This window comes from Stegastes partitus, unplaced genomic scaffold (genome assembly GCF_000690725.1).
Source record: "Stegastes partitus isolate 25-593 unplaced genomic scaffold, Stegastes_partitus-1.0.2 Scaffold433, whole genome shotgun sequence".
Classification (NCBI taxonomy): Eukaryota; Metazoa; Chordata; class Actinopteri; family Pomacentridae; genus Stegastes; species Stegastes partitus.
In genome coordinates this window covers 275,068-283,632 of record NW_007578164.1, presented here as the reverse complement: position 1 = coordinate 283,632, position 8,565 = coordinate 275,068, and positions in this window count along the sequence as shown.

The following is an 8,565-nucleotide window of genomic DNA, read 5'->3' as shown; positions in this document are numbered from 1 at the left end:
GGTGTCCACTCTGTCCCATGTGCAGAGGAAGCCTCAGAAAACAACTTCCTGTTAGTTTGATTGGTTTGGGCAGCGTGTGAGCACGAGATGGAGATGGAAGGTGGACGTCTCACACTCCACCAGCTCCTACAGTTTATATTCTCTACAATTAGTCTAAAGTCACTGATAGATACGTATCTGAGTCATTGTTTGAATCATTAAGGCTGAGGATTGAATATGTCGAGCATTCCCCGATGACATGAACCCCGAAGAGCCCGGCCCGATTCCAACCCTTTGTGTGAGCCAACAGGTACGACCAGGTGGTGATGGATAGGCTGTTGACAATTCAAAGATGTCAGCTGAGTAAGGTATGCTAATGCTATTCTCTGCTCAGCATCCAAACACAGCGCTATATTCCAGAGTGGCTACAGCGCTGCTAATTAGCTTCCTCTCTCCTTTCCTGCTGACTGAACCATGACTGCTGCAAACGTAGACAACAGGTTAGAATTTCTTAATTACAACGATTTGTACAACTAGAATTTGACTGTATTGTGATTCACAGAGAAATGCCATCCTGACTACACCATAAAGCAGCTTCCATGTATCACCAGCCATAGAGCTGATGTGACAGGACTGGTTCTGAGGAAAACCCACTGAACCACCGTCTTTCGGTGCCAGTGTCCGTCTTCATTCTCTGTGTCGATCACAATGCATTTCTTGCTGATAGTTTTTTCTTTGCTTTTCCATTTTTTTAATGCAGTGAAGTAACAACCACACAAAGCTAATTTCATTTCATTTGACAGGACAGAGGTGTCTGGAGTGTGTCAGAGCGGTGGGACATTAAAACACATGTAAGAAAGATCATCCACACCGTCGCCCATGAAGTTGGACTAATTGTTGTTTTCAGACACATTCCTCTTTTTTTTCCATTCACACACATCAGTCATCACGTTGACCAGGTGCGCTGATTACAGGTGGAACTGGTTCTGACTGAAGAGTTAGGGTTAGTGGGACGTCCTGCCCAGTGACACCATCAACCAGCTGGTGGACAGTGGGCAACAAATACAGACTCAATAATGAAGAATGACAGCTGTGCCTCCTGAGAACACTCAGGAAGTTCGGTCCATCCCACCATCACCTGGTCTCCTCCTCCCGCTGCTCTATGGACAGCATTTTAACCCACGACGTCCTCATTGGGACCAGCACAGCAGGAACCAGGAAACGTCGAGTCTTAAAAACTGCTGAGCGCATCGTTAACGTTCACCTTCCCGCCCTGGAGAGCGTTTACACCACGAGCTGCATCCACAAAGCCTCGAGCGTTGCCAGAGACCGTCACCGCCCAGCGCACAGAACATTTGATCTCCTCCCATCAGGGACCATCAGAGCACCAACTACAAGACTGGCTAATAGCTGCTAGCCCAGAGCTAGCATCACACTGAGCTCTGCAATAAACGACTCTGTGCAATAATCATTAATGTGCAATAACTGGTGGTGTGCATTAGCTTCTATATTATATATGTATACGTCTACGAATCACAGATATGGGATGGTTTGTATTTTTACAGTTTATTTTATTATTTGTATTTTTTATATTACCATCTCCATAAGCGCTTCTTGTTGTGTACGCGCCGTATATACGACGACAATAAAGGAATCTGATATTTAACAGTGGCTGTTTTTCTGCAGCTGCACTAAACATCATCAGCAGCTGTCACTGGTTTTCTTCTTATTTTATGTGGCAGGACCCAGACTGACACTCGATTTGTTCTGCAGCCCCCAAAAGTTGCTGGGAAATTTTTTTCCAAAATATTTCAACCACTTTATGTCTAAATAAAACCTGGGAGTGATTCGCCTCCACATGTCCACAGCTGCCCCGGCCTGCAGGGCTTAACTGTGCTAAATGTGTTTTCAATATTAGAGCGATGAAAGACAAACATGGAACAAGGAGTAAACGAACAGACACAGAATCTCCATGTTCCTTCATTGTTGGGAGGGTGATTGTTCTTCCCATCCCTCTTCAGTATGCTTTATAGAACCACCTGTGCCTTTGCTGAGGTTAACTGATGATTGTAAATTGTCCGTAGGTGTGAATGTGAGTGTGCTTGGTTCCCTATGAGGCATCCAGAACCCTCAGGTCCTCAGGAACACGCTCTCTGGCTGGTTCTAGTAGCGTTCAGCTGTCATGCACCGATACCTGAGGTCTGCTTAAACCGTCATTTAAATCAGGCCTGAAAACATGATTATTTACTGCAGCTTTCTCAGATTAATCATCTTAATTATTCATTCTTGTATTTTAAATGCACTTTAATTGTCTTTAAATCACATTTTATTTCTGTGATTTTAATGTCAATTTTAATCCAATGCTTTAGTTTTATTGTCTAAACATTTTGCATTTGTTCTGTGATTTTAATGCACTTTCAACGTTCCTTCCTGATTGTGTTTCTATGCTTCTGTGAGCGTCTTGAACGGCCTCGTGTGTGAACGCTGCTATACAAATATACTGTTATCTACTCTACAGCTAATAAAAGCTGTTTAATTACAAATATTTCAGTTCCAATGTTTTCTTTTTCAATGCCAAACTTCCTTTTTAGTGACAGACTGCACTCTCTCTGTTGTAATCAGGGACTGAATAATGGCAGCAGTCCAGACCACTGCTTTCTTTCTCATTACACCTCTCCTTTCAGTCCTTTCCTCTTGCATTCCTGTACTCAGGGTGACGGCTCCGCCTCCCGCTGCCGGCTGCCTATTGTGTCTGCAGAGGCGCATAAGCAGGCCTCTGCTTCCTCTGCTCTCCGCTCAGGACGGCCTCAGTCGAGTCCTGTTACACCGAGGCAGCCGGCTCGCTGACAGCTCTGACAGCAGGCCAACCTGCTGATGTCTTCTCTTCAGGAAAAATAGGAGACTAAGGTGCCACATAAAGGCAGCACCAGCAGGAATGGGCCGTATGGGGAGATGATGAGGAGCAACAAAGTCCAACTGAAACCCAACCTCAGGTGTTAATGTTTCCTTCAGGATATCAGTATGTGGAACTCCCAACTAGTCAGTCAGAGCTGATGAAGCCTCTTGGATGGAGGTGGAACGTCTTCAAGGAACTCAGGTAGCTTTCTATGTTCAGGATCATGTGCCTGTGAAAATGATATGATGCAACATAACACTGAGATATGATGGTCACAAGCATCACCTCCAGCCTCCTGCTGCAGACCAGCCAGCGCTCATGATGAGTCTCTGGATACAAGCTGCTAAATGCTGGATCACAACACTGCTGTGGGTCAGGATCGTCCTCTGCATCATGTGGACTCACTCGAGTCATAAATAAACCATAAATGAAGCCTGATGGCACCAGAACATCTACGTGCATCGATCCTACTTCTACAGATTCTCCAGAGCTATGTGGTGAGATATGGTCTGTGCCCGCTGGCAGTAGTGATCAAAACCCGACCAGGACCCACAATAAGATCATACAAACTGCTCAGTCATGACTGATTTGTTAATGATGTGGAAGGAGCCTGTTGGTCAGCGGTGTGGGCAGCAAGTCATCCTGAATCTGTCCTGAATCATCATGTATCTGATCCTCTGATGGAGAAACAGGCACCATGAAGGCAGCTTACTGTCAGGACCCTGAGTGAAGCTTCTCCTTCCACCCGCTCTGGGCCCGGTTGTTCTACCAACCACAGCAGCACCAGGCCCACTCAGGCCGTCGTCTCCTCTTTGTGGACTGACTGATAGAACTTTTCTCTGCGCCTCAGATTTACCGAAGCTCTCAGCTCGTTCCCGTCACCGGCCACCACGCTCACCTCCAGCCTGTCCATTCACTCTCCGTTCTCACGCCAGACCAGCCACTGATCCTCTCATCCTGTCTGACACCACATCACCTGTGGACCTACATTTTTAAACGTCTCATTGAGTGCGTGAGGTGTTCAGGACCAGCTTCTTCTAAAACAGATCTTTTTTGTCGTGCAGTAACGTCTTGAAGGCCTCAGCATGTATGTTTTTATATTTTACAGTTATTGATCTGTGTGACATGAGAGCGGCCTCCTGTGGGCTGATGTTCTCATGAATGGACTGAACACATGATGACAGCACAGCTCCAAGGACAGCCGGGCACCTTCTGCCTGATCACTGTAGCGCCTGCACACACGTCCATGGTGGTACTGGGGGAATGAAGCGTTAGCCGATGCTGCACCAGGGACCTTAACATTTATATCTACAGTCAAACAGACTCGTTTCCAGTGTAAACACGTGCACATGACTGTTTGGAGGGAACTTTGTGAGCTCACCACGTCATCCACAGAGAAACGGTGGCAGCAGATCAGCTCCCAGAGTGAAGGTCCACTTCAGCACACAGAGAAGTCCGGTTTCCTTCTGCCGGCGCTCTGAGCAGCACCGTGAGCTGGATGACTGAGGAGCTGCACACACACTGTAGTCTGCAGGATTTACATAATGTTCACATCTTCTCCTTTGATAACTGATTTAGATTTTTGTGCTTGAGCTCACTGTGTCTGAAGCACTCGCCCACTTTTTAGGACTCCGATACGAGACTAGTTTTATACAAACGCAGTCACACTGAAGGAAGCAGTACGACGATTATTCAGCTGAGACAGCAACAGAAGAGCACAGACAACATACAGCGCAGTACCTTCAAATCTATTTCAGTTCAGTTAGAAGCATGAATTCAGAAGGACACGGCTCAGATGAACTGGACAACAACCAGCAGATGAGAATCATCTCTTTCTGTGCTTTGTTCCCAGAGGAGGAGACGGTTCACTCAAAAGTTTTAAAAACTTTTTTGCCTCTTTGTGTGTCTGCTTTTCATACTTTCTCGGGGATTTTGCAACTTGAGAACATAATTACGTCAACAGACCAGCTGACTTTGCACTCAGTGTTATTTGTACGTATGCATGGAGGAGACATTCACAAAGACTTGATTAGAATTGAAGAAAATTGTTGCAGGATGAGCTGAAAATAAAACTTATAAAGAATCTGTAACATGTGAGGAGACTAAGTCCACCAAAAGCAGTGCAGGAGCTGATGTTTCTGAGGAGGCAGAGCTTTTGTCATGTGTGCAACACAAAGCCGACGTGCTGTCAAGTCTCTCCAGGAGGAGCTGGATGTGCCTCGTAGCACTCGGGCGAGAAAGTGAACTCCAGCAATGAGCTGCAGTGCGGCTAATGCTAGTTATTCTGCAGCTGGCATCTCCAATTTCAGACTGAACTTGACTCAAGCCAAAGCGCTGTGCAGTGCTCTTCAACTTCAACTGAGAGGAGAAGCCTCCACAAAGAGCAGAGCTGTTTAGCATAGAGTGACACGGAGCGCGGCGTGGGCGTCGGAGGGCGAGGAGGGGGCGGCGAGGCGGAGTGACGGGACTGAGGGTAATAGACCTGCAGGAGGGGCAGTGTGGCAGCACAGTTGCCCTACACCAGACTTGACACGCAATTAGAACTTACATGGCAGACACACACCTATGGAGGAGTGTGTGTGTGTGAGAGGACATCCCCGATTCATGCATTAGTGGGGGCAGGAGATAGTAGCCTGGCCTTCTACCTGCTCACCATGACACACACACACACACACACACACACACCTGTCATGGTAATGCAGGAGGGGTGTGTAGGGGCACGGAGCACATTGTCAGAGCTGCCATCAGCAGACAATGAGCTGCAGGAAGATGACGAGTGTGTGTTTGCATGTGTGATGAAGGACTGAACAGGAGAGAGGAACAGAAAGGCAGAGGTCCGATAACGGAGGGTTCTGAAGCAGGAAGAACCTTTGCTTCTCCCTCCAGCCTTCTGACCGTCTCTCTGTTGTCCAGTCAGACGGTCAGACGGTCAGAGATGAAGGTGAAGCACACAGCCACTCACAGATAAGCAAAACACTAAGAAGGTCTGTTCGTCCCTTTCACGCTCCGGGTCAGCTCCAGAACCGTCTGTCGTGTTGTAGTTTGAATCAGAAACACTAATTCACAGAAAATTTCAAAAAAAACAAAAGAAGCTACAGGAGAAGCAGGAGGAGAGAACGAGAGAACGTCTCCTCCATCAGAGAGTTCAGGTTCTGTTGGAGGCTTCACCACAAGTTCATGTCAGTGGACAGACTTGTGCTTCCAGCAGGAGAACCAGAAGAAAATAGAACCTTATTTATTCAGTGCATGATTCCTCCTCGTCCTGACGCCACGTTTCTGATGATAGATTGTGTCGTGGGCGTGTCGCGTCCGTCTGGAGATGCTCTCAGATGGCAGCGATTGTTATGGAACTCTGTGTTTTCTGGCTGCAGCGACGTGTTTGGTTTTATATTATTTTATGTTTTTATTTGCCGGTTATAGAAAATGGACACTTGTCCCCAGACCGGCACGGCACTGTTTGTTTGTTTGTTTGTTTGTTTGTTTGTTTGTTTGATGGACGTACTGCAGCAGAGGTAAAGTTTACTAAACAGAACACATATCATCTCCATGGATTACAGCTTCCTCATTAAAACAGTGGAGATGCTAACGCTTTAGCGCGTTTCAGCTGTTTTCTGACGTGACTGCTGAGTGCAAAGCCGAGTGGCAGCTCCAGATCCGCCTCTCCTACACACTGATGGGATTAGACTCTGCCTTCAAGGCCAGAGTCAGGGAACTAAAGACCACGTCCATGACCACAGACCACGTGGACCATGACTGACTTTGTTCTGCTCTGCGAGATGTGCACGGATGTCCGTCTGTGTTTATTTCAGCTCAGCATAAAGCCGGTGGTAAAGCGACGCTACGGCCAGACGTCACAATGCAGTGTTTCCACCGACAGGTCACTCAGATCAGAGTGTTTTCTACGAAGGTTTTGAAGACTTTATGTGAAATTCTGAATGACGCTTGACAAAGCTGCCTCTGCACAGTGTTGGTCGTTCCTGAGCATCAGTTCTCCTGGTGGTCGTCTTCAGGAATCAGTCAGGATCAGCAGAAGAAATGTTCACCTCGGCTCAGCTAAGACCGTTCAAGACGATTTGTAATATAAAATCTGATGAATAGCTTTCAAAGGACAGGATATTGGCTCTAGACTGTGATACTACTGCTAATAAACAGCATGAGGTGAGTCTCTGAGAGCGTTTCAGTGAAACTAACTGAGCTCAAAAGAAAACGTCGGCAATTTAGGAATTGATCAGAAGCTTGGCCGAGGGTTAGTGGTTCTAAAAACTCTGTAGAAATGTTTGTCTGACCAAAAGCTGCTGTTGTGGATCAGTGCTGTAGCTGCAGCACTGCGTGGGTCAGAGGAGATGCTGCTGCTGCTGCTGTGATGATCCTGTTATCATCCTTAGAACCAAGTCCCTGAAAGATGAAAGAATAATTAATCAATTTGTCAAATTAATATGTCTTAAAGATTGAATTTGATGTCTATGTGTCACTGTGTGCTCTCTGAGTCACCTGGAACACCAACATTTTTACTAAACGTGAAAATCTGAGTCAAACATTATTATGAATAAAATACATGATATAATGATATATATTATAATTATTATATTTTGTAATTATAATTATTATTATTGTTTTAAACATTACAAGAGTAAAACTGTAAACTGGATGTTTTTGTTTTGGCCTCAAACATACTGAAGAAAAGTGTTTTTTAAATAAACCTCAGACTCATTAAATTGTTGCTGCCTATGTGTGACGACGACATCATGTTATATATTTACAGACAGTATTTTGCTGTTAACACCTCAGACTGAATCATTTTTCTCATCGTCTCTACAGTTATGAAAAATGAATTTTGGCATTTTTAGTGCGAGCAGACTATTTTCTGACCACATCTTGTTTGTCTGGTGACTCTTTGAGCCTCGCTGATGGAGGCGACTCTGGATTCGATCGTCCTTCATGTGAGAAATGTTTTTTTTTCTTTTACTTTTGCTATTTTTGTATTTTTTAGCTTAAAAAAAATTGTTTCATGAAATATGTTAAAACACATTTCTAAATATAACCCACTGATTTTGGTATCATACACTGACTATCAAACAGACTTCTAACATTTGAGATCCACAAAATGAACAGTTTGGTGTTTAATAAGCAGCTTTCCAAAATAAAACGAAACGTGAATAAAACACGACATAGTCCGTCCCAGCTGACCTAACATCAGAACCACAAACAGATTTATTGCCAGGTTCAGTTTACACAATACGATGAATTAGTTCTGGTGGGTCATAAAGAGTGAGCTCCAATGTACGAGATAAAAATATAAAAAAGCTAAAGACAATAAATAAAATAAACGTAACTAGAAATAAAAATAACTGTAATGGAGCAAAGCAGAAGCAAAAAAAATGTTAAGTTTTAATAAAAACCATTGAACTGTCATTATTTACAGATATATTGATATTTACATTTATAAATATGATCAGCAGAGAGCAGACTGACGGTGTGGACGAGCAACATGACCGATCACGGTGCAGATGATGAGATGATGAGCAAAGAGACGAGAGAGGAGAGCGATGTGCTGCCTGGTGGCATTTTCAAACATGTGTCTTAATTCTGCGAGTACGCAGCGTCTGAAAATGTCCCCGCTTCTAATGTCTAACACTCAAATTAGTCCTCGCAGAGACAGTAATGTAAGTTCACACACACACACACACACA